The 12,296-nt window shown below is 44.4% G+C and overlaps 1 protein-coding gene across 8 annotated transcripts in view; it reads right to left on the reverse strand.

The window, feature by feature from the left end:
- Positions 1–12,296, reverse strand: part of CSGALNACT1 (chondroitin sulfate N-acetylgalactosaminyltransferase 1) — a 305,921-nt gene that overhangs the window by 124,072 nt on the left and 169,553 nt on the right. The window contains exon 1 of one of the 8 annotated variants that reach the window (XM_037161293.2): positions 8,106–8,398. The exons of the other annotated variants lie outside the window; for them this stretch is intronic. The gene's annotated coding sequence lies outside the window, so the exon portion shown is untranslated. Of the gene's footprint in view, positions 1–8,105; positions 8,399–12,296 lie in introns of those variants that run through there. 8 annotated transcript variants of the gene reach the window in all.

The raw sequence follows: 12,296 nt of genomic DNA on the forward strand, positions 1-12,296 counted from the left end.
GCGGTTACCAGTGGGAGGGTCAAAGGCAGTCATTCGGCGAGGACCGTGGAAGGCCCAGGGCAGGCCAGCAGTGCTCTGGGTCACACAGGTGGTTGCTTTCTAATTATTTATTAACCTACACCATTTTGGTCTATGGACTTTTTTGTACATCTATTATATTTTATGATGAAAATGACTGAAAGGAAATATGTAAACTTGAGAGCATGAGTTGGGGCTATATTGGATAAATGTTCACTAGCATAGACAGGTACAATAAGATAGAAGAATGATAAGAAATACACTAAACATAAGAGTGGAGGCTGTTCCCTATTTATTAGGCGCTCTCAGCCCCACTGAGCCCTTCAGTTGGAAGCCCTCCATGATGCCAGAGAACCCCTCAAAAATTTCACATCCAAGTGCTGCTTGCACGCTGGAGTTCTCTTTCCTCCGCTGTGCGGGGGTCTGGTGACCAGGACACATGTGCCAGCCTCGTCTTCCTTCACAAGGGCCAAGGGAGAAGTGGGGGGAGGGGCAGGGACCCCCCAAAAGAGAACTCTATTGACCCCATTTGCCATGCTACTAGAAACTGTTACAAGTCCAAGAGCGAAAAGTACATGCTGTGGAGCTAATTCTACTAGCGGTAAACCCATGGTGAGGAAGGCCAGTGGAAGCAACAGGGGCTGCAGCAGGAGGGGAAGCCAGCAGGGACCCAGGAGGCAAGATGTCTGGAAGATGTGAGCCCATACAGGGCCCAGAGGGGTTCAGGGCAGTCACTGCTGTCACGGCAGGAGCCCCTGTCGCCCCCATTTCTCACACTGGATGCCTAGTGGCTCTTGGTCTTTCCTCCTCCTCCACCCAAGGCCTGAACTCCTGCCCGCAGGGGACCATGCTGAGGCCTCCAGGACACATGAGGGCCATGGGGTGGGCCGCTGCTAGGGCCCCCATTTGCACACTGCCACAGCCCCCGTCTTCCCAGATTTCTAGTTAGGAGCTGGGAGCCCTGTGAGCTGTGTTCGACTTTAAAAAGGCCATTCCTGGTCACTTAAAGTATGTTTTCTTATTAGGTGGCTTCGCTCACTTCACAAAAATTCTTTAGGCTGACATGCATGAAAAAAATATTTTGAAGTTCCCTTTTATACAGTAATGACAAAAAAATATCATGTTCAGCATACAGAAGCAACAAGCAAGTCACAGATGACCTGGAGTCACTTTTCCCTACTCCCAGGCTGTGAAAGCCCATCCCCCACCCTCCACATCCATCACCAGAGCTGCCTGGTCCAACTGTCTCCATCATCTCCCTTAATTCTACCTGCTCTCGGCTTGTCCCCCAGCCACTGACCACATCAAGTCCTCATTCATGGGCTCTCCCACAACTTCCTACAGAGGCCTCCTAAGTGATCTCCCTACCTCTGTTCATATCTCTGATCCGCCCTTCAGGGCCACCGGACCAAGCCTCCTAACCACAACCTGCTCAGACCCCTCTAAGCCTCAGACACATTAACTCCCAAGGGCTCATGGGGACTGTTAGGCCTCCTTGCCTCCAACCTACCGTCCCAGCCTCTTAGCTGGCCACGCTGCTCTCCACAGGGGCCCCACCCCGCCTGACTCCAAGCCCGAAAGGAGTGACTCTACTAGCCTACTCACTACACTTCAGATCACATTTCATCCGCTGGGAACATCCCCATCCTGATTTGATCCTTCTGCGTTCTGGGCACGCAGAAGATCTTGTTTTAACTTCAGGTGAAGTATTTGTCTCACTTAACACGTCCACAGCCAAACCCGTGCTTTTCCTTGCCAACCTGCCCCTCCTTGGGCTTCCCCACCTCAGTAAGGGAGCTCCCATCCGCTGGTCACTCGGACCAAAGCCACTCGGACTCATCCACAGTGCATTTCTTTCTCTCCCCTCATATGCAGCTCCCATCTGAAAATATAAGATTAAAGTTCTTGACTCCTTCAGGATTGTAGGGATCATGTGAAAAAGGATGATGACGGCTCCTCCTGGAAGACTCTGCTAAAACAGCCCTTGAGGAATGTTTAATGCCAACCCTCACTCTAGGGAAGAGGACGAACACAAAGGCTCCTAAGGGCAAGGCCCTTGCCAGGAGCGAGCCAGGAAGATATGGGGTATCTTGGTTCTGGCTCCGAGCTCTTTGCACAGCAATGTACCGCCTCTGGGAGAATGAGGATTCCCAACTCAAACCTACTCTGCTTGCTTCCTCCAGGAACAGGGGTGAGTTTTCTCTGATGCAAACACCTGGTCACCTTCAGGGCTAATGGCAAAATGTAAGGTTGGGATACAGCTTGTTTTAACTGAAAAGACTCAAGCCTAGGCCTGATGGGAGAAAAAAATGACAAAACAAAAACCCAAAATGTACTGTGATGATAATGAGCCAGTCCTGCTCAGAACCAGATTTCTACCAGAGCAAAAAAAAAAGAAGCCTTAGGCAACTATAAACATCAATTCTTCCAGCATCAATTAGCCAGGAGAGTGAAAGGATCTGCTTGGAACCCATCCCAGATAATAACCACCAACCTTAGAAGACCCACATCTGAAGAAGTGTAAGTCAATATGGCCATCTTCCCATTAAAGAGACAGTGAGACAGACAAAGGCAAAGTGTGATAGTTTATCATCTAATCAGGATAAAATCCCTTAACATTTGGGACTAGGAGGCAACTTTTTAATCTGATAAAGATTATTTACAAAAAATCCACAACAGGCATCATGCTTTTTGGTGAAATGATAAAAAAGTTTTCCCTTCAAAAGACACATGTATTCATGTTTATTGCAGCATTATTTACAATAGCCAAGATATCAAAGCAACCTAAGACCTAGATAGCCATCAATAGGTGAATGGACAAAGAAGTGGTATGTATGTATGTATGTATGTGTATATATATATAAAATGAAATGTTACTTAGCCATGAAAAAAATAAAATCTTGCTGTAACAACATGAATGGATCTAGAGGGTACGGTACTGAGTAAAATAAGTCAGACAGAAAAAGACAAATGCTATTAGCTATCAACTGTATTTCAATATATCAGCACAAAGAGTTAGAAAATAAATATTTTTAAAAGATACCATTGGCAATGTCATCAAAAATATAAAGTATCAAGAAATGAATTAAACAAAAGATGTGCAAAACCTATATTAGGAAAATTATACAACTTTACTGAGTTTTCTAAAAGCAACTTGGGTGTGTGCATAGGTTTTAGCTGCCACCAGTGAAAGAAAAATAAACTGGATATAATCGTTAGCACATCCTCTCAAACACTGCTTTTGAAATATAGCAGTATCTTGATGTGTTGTGTGAGAATTCTGGTCAGGCAGGTGTAATGTGTGTTCTGATGGGGGACCGGAATTCTTATCATCAGTCCGTATTATAATTAAACATTGAAGAAACATCTGAATTTCCACATTAAGTATTATAGTAGCTGTAAAAAAAAAAAAAAACAAGAAGACTTTGTAAGCCCTTTAATTTTAAAATTACTATAAAGTAAAGAAAAATTTGTTGGAATATAAGATATAAAGTGACATTTTATGGATATATAAAAAGCTTCAACACATCTGAGATTCCTCTCAGCAAATCCATTTAGAATAAGTGGCCCTAAACAGCAGATATATATTCAGGTCAATTCATCCTTGCATGGGAATTATTGGAAATTTCTGCCTTATTTTTTAGCCATCATTTATGAAATCTATCTTTGAATATAGGTAGAATGAACAGCTTCCCTGAATGTGATACTTATAAAGTAGACTTCAAAATTCTCCATTAGCTTAAAAACATAAAAATTCCAAGCAAAGCCTGGCTGGTGTGGCTGGTGGGGGCGGCATGGCTCTCCCGCAGCCTGGGGTCGGCCGTGCCGAGCCACCCGAGCGCGACAACAATATTCTCTCCCTCTCTCCTTCCCCCCTTCCCCTCTAAAGATAAATAAATTAAAAAAAAAAAAATTCCAAGCATCAATGGTTAATTCCTTTGAGCTAAAACACTAGGTCTCCCAAAATCCATATTTAAAAGAAAAATACTTCTTGGAGGAAGTAACATAAGTGAGTCCACTAACCAATTTTAATACCAAACTTAACTTACTCAGAAGCAAGATTTTGGGGAATCAAGTCTGACAACACAGAAGCAAAAAGCAGAGCACTTTGAGGGACAGACCTGGAATACCTCGTGCTACCATTAGGCAGAGGGCTGGCACAGTGAGGTACCCTGGAAAGCATAAAATTAATGACATTGGTCATTAGTCACTTCTCAGGGAGAAGTGGAAAGATGCTGGAGACAAGCACAATGTACTCGACCACTGAGCTGCAGGAGCAACCCTGCTATTGATGTGTTTGAGAGACTGTTGATCATGGCACTGGATCCTACGCATCCCAACCTGCTCTGCTGATGGCCTGTGCTCTGCAGCGCCCCTAGTGGAACACGGCAAAAAAAAACGGGAAAGCAGGGCTTGTGTTGTGTTCTTCCCTTCATAGGGAAGCCCTTTGAACCCAGTGGGTACTCAATGATACCACTTGATGAATTTAAATTTCATTTAAAAGTAACTGGGATCTGGGGATATAAAATTTATATATTAAAGTTACAGCTAGCGTTTTCAATGTTAAAGGTCGGTTGTTGACAATTCCAAGCATTGACAAAGATGCGGCACCACTGGAACTTGCATAAATCACTGGCAGGACCCTAAATTGACACGATTGATTTGGAAAATTAATTATTAGTGTGTTCTAAAGATAAACATAGGTCTACTCTATGATCCAGAAAATCAAGAACAGATGTATCTAGCAGAAAACATGCACAAGATATTCAGAGCAGCTTTATTCATAACAACCCAAAGCCAGAAAATACAAACCATCCACCAACAGTAGAATGGATAGAGAGAATATTCATTCAATGGAATAGCACACGGCAGCAAGAAGAACGAACTTCTGCCAAATGCAGCAACAGAGACCAACCTTTCAAACACAGTGAAAGAAGCCAGACACAAAGGAGTCCATGTCTTACGATGTCATTTCTATGAAGTTCAAAACCAAGCAAAGCTAATCCGAGATGCTGAATTCGATTAGAGGTCAGAAAAGGGGTTATCTTTGGGAGGGGATCGTAAGTGTGAGAGAGGAATGGACAGAGCCTTCTTTGAAGCTAGATGTGTTCTAATCCTGGATTTCTGTGGTGATTACGACAGGCATATTCACATGCAAAACTTCATTGAGCTGTACACTCAAGATTAGTGTATTTATATAAATTATGCCTCATTAAAAAGGTAAGTAAGAAAAAAGTGTTGGCTGTTTTCCAATGAGTAATATTTGTTTTAATCACCCTAATTATGGGAAGCCAATTTTTTTGAAACCTATTTTTGCTGTTGGATATAATTTGAGTGTCTCAACACTTGATAGGACCTTCTAGCCAATCGTATAAAGGAGAATATTTTCTCGCCTACACAGATAAGAGATATAAACTGTCCTGTCTCAGTAGTTTGCTCTTCATTAACATATAAAAAGAGCCCTAATCAAAATCCAGATATAAACAGAGAGCAAGAGGTAATGAGGACAGAAACAGAAATGAGCAGTACCACCCGCTTCCTGATTGAAGGGCCCTACAGGTCAAAGGCAATGGCTCAGGCTAGCCCTGAGGGTTCTACCAATTCAGACAGGTCCTGAGATGTGTCTGACTCAGGAAGCTCTGCCCCTGATATGCATGAAACACCCCTGCTAAACCCTCTGCCTTGTGGAGCCCCCTCCACCCCGCCCAGCTAAAGACCTGTTATTCAGGAAGTCTTAGAAATCGGGAGTGGGAGGCACTTGCGAATCATCACTGACACAGTCTGGAAGCACGAGGGGCCATTGAGAGCAGTCAGAAAGCACAGCCAGGAAGGGTCACCGTCCACGGCCACCGCCCTCTCCATTAATTGATGCGACAAAGTGGCACCTGCACTAAAGAGGTGCCAAACATATTTGAAGTTAATGATTAAGACAGATGGGAGTTTTTAAAAATTAACTCCAGGTGAAAATGATCAATAACTGAAAAATTCTGCAGAGAAGCCGCAGAGCAGCGTGTTTCCTTCACCTCTCACAGCCAGAGCCCCTGGAAGATGGCCGCAGCTATGTCAGCCACTTTTCTGAGGACTTGAAAGTGACCTTCAGCGGATCAGTAAAATGTGAATAGGAGCCTTTTGCCCTTTTTGCAACCGGACAGTGGCCACCTGGAAAGCTAACATACGGTATCTCTGAAATTCTTGGAAGAAGATACTGAATGTTTTCTGTGGGGCCTTAGATAGATAAGTTAGATTCATTTGGAAATCTTTAGATCAAAACCGTGTGCCTCGTTTTCATCAACAAACAAGTGACCACATTATTTTTCCCCTCAGCTGACTTCCCACATGAATGAAACACACTCATCGTGTGTTACGCCATCATTTGTTTTTCAAATGACTTCATAAAGCCATCCACCATCAAGAGTCTTTCTCATGCTCAAAAAAGTAAAACCAGCCAGTCGACTGGCAAAACCTCCTCAACAACAAAGAAATGTCAATACTTCCTTAAAATAATCATCGTTCTCATGGTCTTTTAATTTCAAAACTCCATCTCCCCACCCCCATAGCATGAAGAACCACTTCCCCAGAAGACTTAAATGTTTATCTATAAAATTCATCTCTTCTGATGAAAGGGATGAAAACTTTCAAAGCCATGCCATTGATTTTCTCCTTTCTTATCATTCTTCACATATATAATGCAGTTAAAAAAAGAGCAGTATCTCAGGGTTAACACTGATTCTGTGAAAAAAAATCACGGTAATTTTCAGAACAAGTTAACACAGCAAGTCAAGAGAACCAAAAGCAACAAGATTCAAGAGTTCCTTCCAGGGTGGGCACTCGAATTATCAGGGGGATCAGTCTGTAAATTACATAATTATGTACCCTCTATGCTGTACTCCCAAAACTTATGTGAAATAATACTGAAAAAGGAAAAAAAGAGTCCTTTCTAAGAAACAACCTTACTGATATAAAGGCCCAAATACCAATAAACGGACAGAGTCCTGTTTGGACAGTAAAAGAAACATTTCATGTGTATGTACCACTCACAAAAAAAAAAAAGGTTTAACTCAGCAATATAATAAATCATTCCAGCAGTTCATACCGACTCTTCTTACCAACTACAAATAGTTTTACCCGTTGGTGGCTAATATTGCAAGGCATTCTCCCAGTGCAAAAGGAAGGAGACAGAGTAGCAAATAGTAAAAATAGCATTTTGTAAAGGCTAGTAAATGTTTATGCAACTTAATGTTTTACTATTTGGGGCCACTTATGAGAATTCATACTTAAGTTTTTCATAGTAGTCCAAAAAAGACCAAATATATTATTTTTCATTCTGTTCTAGTGAAGATAAACAACAGAAATGAGGTGTTCAGGTTGTTAGGTGCTTTCTCCAGAAGACAACCACAGCCCTAAAAATCATGTTTCGAAAGCAAGAAGACAACACAAAGGATTTAGAGTCAACGCTTGTAGACCCATGGAAATGACACTAAATGAGAAATACAGAGGACAGAGGATGGAGTGGATACAGAATGGGTCTGAACCTCCCACCAGCAAATCATTCGAAGGATACAGCCCCACAGGTTTTGCTTTGACTTTGGGACATGAAAAAGATGACGTCCGTTTGGTTCATCCTCTCCTCACCTGGCCATGCCCAGCAAACAAGCCCCCACCCATTTCTCCACTTGAGCACTGACTGGCCGAGCAGCCGGCAGGTTGAGCGAGCACAACCAGAGAAGGTGATCCAAACAGGACCTCTCCTCCCACCTTCTTAAAAACCTGTCAGTGGGAAGTGGTCTTCCCTTGCCCCAGAGGAAAGCTCAGGCAGGTACCAGGTCCTTTCTGCTCACTCTTAGGTAATCAAAGTCACTTAAAGCCATAAACCAATCTCAATTTGGAGATTACTTCCCAGTCCCTTTTAATAACCAACACTCCCAATCTGATTTTGCATTCCAAGCTCCTGTCCAGGTCCAGACTGGTTTCAGACCCCTGGTCCCGGAAGGAGGTGCATCAGGGTTTCCTCCTTACAGCTGCTGACCCCTCAGGTGTGGGGACAAAAGGAAGGAGAAGGGCAAAGAGATAAGAAAGGTTTTACAGACCTGATTCCACTGTAAGCTGGTACCCCGTTCTCTGGGTCTGGCAAACACCTAAAGCTCATTCTTCCTCATATGAGCAGCTTTAGTGGGTTCCTAGGAGATCTCACCGCCAGAAACTCAGTGCTGTCAAGCTCCACGAGCCTTGGAATATGGCATCTATTTCCAGCCTCTTGCTCCCGGGGGCCCTCTGCATAGCCCAGCCTACCAGACAGAGCTGAAGCCGACACACCGCAGGCACCTCTGGTGCACAGACCACAATCCCTCAGCTTCACTTGGCTCCAGTAAGGTTGCTGGGGCAGGCGGTTGAGGTGCCAAAGACCAACGTTACAACCAGCCGCTCCGGGCCATCTGAGGTTTAGGAGCCCCACGACACAGCACCCTCCAGTGGCCCAGCCACAGAACTGCTGCTCCAAGGAGCCCTGCCCCCATCCCTCGAGGTGGGAGTGAGAGGGCGGGCTGTGTCTACAACCCTCTCTCCTCGCCACAGTGTGACAGGCTCAGAGCTGTGGGGCCGGTTTTCAAACCGCCCTGTCTGCCAACTCGCATGTCTACTGAATTTGGATCCCTAGTGAAAAATGCACTTCTAAAATTCCATTACACCTCTCCTTCACAATCAGAGTGGCCAAAGAGGCTCAACTTGTTGAGTAATAAAGCCAGCGATTTTATTTTTTCCAACAACTGCTACCGCTAGCTTCACGCAGTGTCTTTCCTTCCCCCTGCAAAGTCAAGTGGTTTTTATCCTCAGTCCATCCCAAATGTTGTAGTCACTTTTGGTCATTATGACCAAAAGTCCTTGATCATTAAAATGACCAAAAGTGTATACAGCAGTGTCTATGAAGTGTTCCTGTCTAAAAACAACTGAACCTGTAGCTAATTAAAATCTAAATCTACCTGCTAGCTTGCAGGTAAGACCAGGGACAGTGAAACAAGTTAAATGTCACCACTAGAAAGCAACTGGTCAAGAAAGTGAAACTTTCTTTAGGACAAATCAATGCTTATCCATCAAATAAATGTCATGAAATAAAAAAGAGAATGAAAATAAGGGAACAACTACAATAATAAAAGAAACTTACAAAACATAGTAACCAAATGCCAAATGTGTGCTTTGATTACATACAAACTTGAAAAGTAACTGTACAAAGACACTTTTGAAACAATTGAGGAAATCTGCCCTGGTGGTGTGGCTCAGTGGACTGAGTGCCAGCCTGTGAACCAGTTCGGTTCCCAGTCAGGGCATGAGCTTGGGTTGCAGGCCAGGTCCCCAGTAGGGACTGTGTGAGAGGCAACCACAAACAGATGTTTCTCTCCCTCTCTTTCTCCTGCCCTTTCTCTAAAAATAAATAAATAAACAAATAAAATCTTTTAAAAAAGAAACAAGGCAATCTGAATATGGATTAGGTGCTCTGTGATATTAAGAAACTAACATGAATTTTGTCAGAAACAATTATAGCATACTGGTTTTGAAAAAAATCCTTACCTGTTAGAAATATACACAAAAGTATTTACATGTGAAATGACATATGGCTAACATTTGCTTTAAAATAGTCCCATAAAATGTTAATAAAATAAAAGTTGAAGGACAGATGAAGTGAGATTGGCAAAATGCTGATTGCTGTCGAGGTTCAGTGATGAGCTCATGCAGTTCGGTGTATTCTACTCTTGTGTGCACTTGACGATTTTCATAATAAAATTCCTTTAAGATCATGCAACATTTCAGACTCGTGTTCAGTCCTAAGACCCCCTTTCTCTTCAGAGCAGGCCAAGCTGGCAGTTCTGATGGCTCAGAAGAGAAGAGGCCGGGCAGAGGGGGGTAGGAGGCAGCAGCAAAGGCAGCAGGTGCTGTCTGCTCTCCGCACCAAGTCTCTCCTCGGTGTCCACTCCTCTGACAGCAATGCAGGGAAAGTCTGGGGGAGGCCTTCCCTTCACTCATTTCTTGTTTTCCTGTATCCTCCTGTTTTACAGGACTGATACCCATTGCAGCCGGTAGCGATGGACGGACAGATGGGGGCCCCCGACAAGCCCTGCTGGCAGGGGTCTCGATCCTGAGCAGCAACAGTGGTCTCTAATTGCATCCTCCAGCTGACCCCCAGCTGACAGTCTCATGCCACCTTGCATGGACCTGGGAGCCGTGTTATCCCACCTGGTGATAGCCCAAGCCAGGCTTTTCCATGCAGGCCAAGGCCAGCACTCGGGCCTGCCCATGAATGGAATCCCACCTGCATCTCTCTCAGAGACCATGGATTTCGAGAGACTGTCTTGTTCCCTCTACAACAGGCTACACCACAACCTGCTCTCACCAACGCTCTCCGCACCCCATTAGCACTGGGGCAGCGTGGCAATTCCTGTAGCTAAGCAGATATCAAATAACAGAACACACAAGTAGTCTTCACTTCTTGGAGACCCCAAGACCTTTGTGAGCAAACTTCTTGCTCCCTCCCACCTCAGCTGAGAAGCATGGTGACCTCCACACCCTCTAGCCTCTTTGTCCACCTTTGGGAACGAGAGAAGAGTAACTGTTACTCACAAAGATTGTATTCAGAAACACCCCTTCATCTCTACCCTACGTCTCAGCTTGTGACTGGTAAAAACTTTACCAATTAGTGGCTCTTCTTGCATCTGGAAATTAACTGGGGGTTGTATGGGGCTTGGAGAACTTCAAATTTTGTTCTTAGCAGGATATTAGCTCTACCATTAAATGGGGAAAGTGGTATAAAATAGGTCAGTTATCCCTCCCACTGCCCTGCTGCATCTATAAGATATCAGGTCACTATGCCAGGTACTGAAAATATGAAAGCAAATAAGACACACTCACACTGGCTTTGAAATCACAAGCAATGAATTCGGATTCAGGATCTGCTACTTCCCAGCAGTCTGACTCATGTAACCAATTGGAGCTCATGGTGTCTCCAACCAGACAATGAGAGAGGTGCCTGAGATGACTCCCAGATCCTGGAGTACTCTCAACCAACGACTGCACAACGCTGACGAGTCCAGCCTTCTGCCACGCGTAATTTGAAAGTGAAATAAAGAACTAGCTGCCACGCAAAATAAGTGGATCCCGTAGGTATGGCTGCACTGAATGGAGTAGTGGAAAAAATGACGCCATAACCACAGCCTCCTTCCACGTGTCCGAAGAGCTGGTGCAGGTCCACGCCAGCCACAGCAGCCCCAGTGTGGGTGCAGCTGGGGTCCCCGGGCACCCGAGGCATAAGGCAGCACAGAGGCTGCTGCTGCTGCCCTAAGTCCCACTCTCCCAGCTACTCACTCTGCCACTGGCGTCTAGAATAATAGTTTATCACAGTTTCTAACATTCTCTCTCTCAAAAGCCCAGTCCTAGTATGTGAGTTAGGCTGGCACACAGCCAGCAGAAGGGACTTTGGGATCACCTACCACTCTCATCTGTGCGCATCTGTCACGCTCTGGGACCTTGTGTGCACCCGCCCTTTCCATAGGAATCAACTGCCCGTGAACCTGCTGCTGCAGGAAGGAAGACACTTATTTTCCCAGCCTCTCTTGCATTTCTGGTGAAATGTTTCCTCTGACTTTAAGTGAAAAAAGTAGCTTTTATTTAAGTCACTCTATCTAGTCGAGTAGCTTAGCCCATACTCCACTACACAAGCAAAAGGAAGACTTTCCATTCTGCAGACCATATCGTCTCTGTATTAGTTACAACCTTACATGAGAGAGGAAAAGAGAAAGAAACAGAGGGAGAAGTATGGACTTCAAACTGTGCTACAATCCCCCTCCAGCCCTGCAAAGCCAAGTTTCCAAGACGGTGTCGGCCCTCGTTGTCACCATTTCCTCACCTCTCAAACCCTCAGTCTGGCTTCCACCGACATCACTCCATCAGACTGTTCTTCCTGAAGTCGCCCCTGATTTCTTTCCCAGGGCCCTGACTGTCTGATCCTTGGAAGTCAGGTAAACAGAAATACACCGGCCTGAAACTCCATGCCAATCAGAACAATTCCTGACTGGATCCAGATGAACAGCTTTATTCTACTACCCACCAGAAAAACGTTAAATCTTCTCTGGAGGAAAATAATATCCAGAGGGCCTGAAATTTTTCCTACACAGTGTCAGGTACCTAATTAAAAATTACAAAGCACAAGAAGGAACAAAAACAAATTACCAAAATCTAAAAGAAAAAATGGACAATATACAGACTCTAAGCGTAATATCGAGGTGATTTAGACA

This window comes from Artibeus jamaicensis, unplaced genomic scaffold (genome assembly GCF_021234435.1).
Source record: "Artibeus jamaicensis isolate MK-2021 breed Jamaican fruit bat unplaced genomic scaffold, CSHL_Jam_final scaffold_833, whole genome shotgun sequence".
Taxonomy (NCBI): Eukaryota; Metazoa; Chordata; class Mammalia; order Chiroptera; family Phyllostomidae; genus Artibeus; species Artibeus jamaicensis.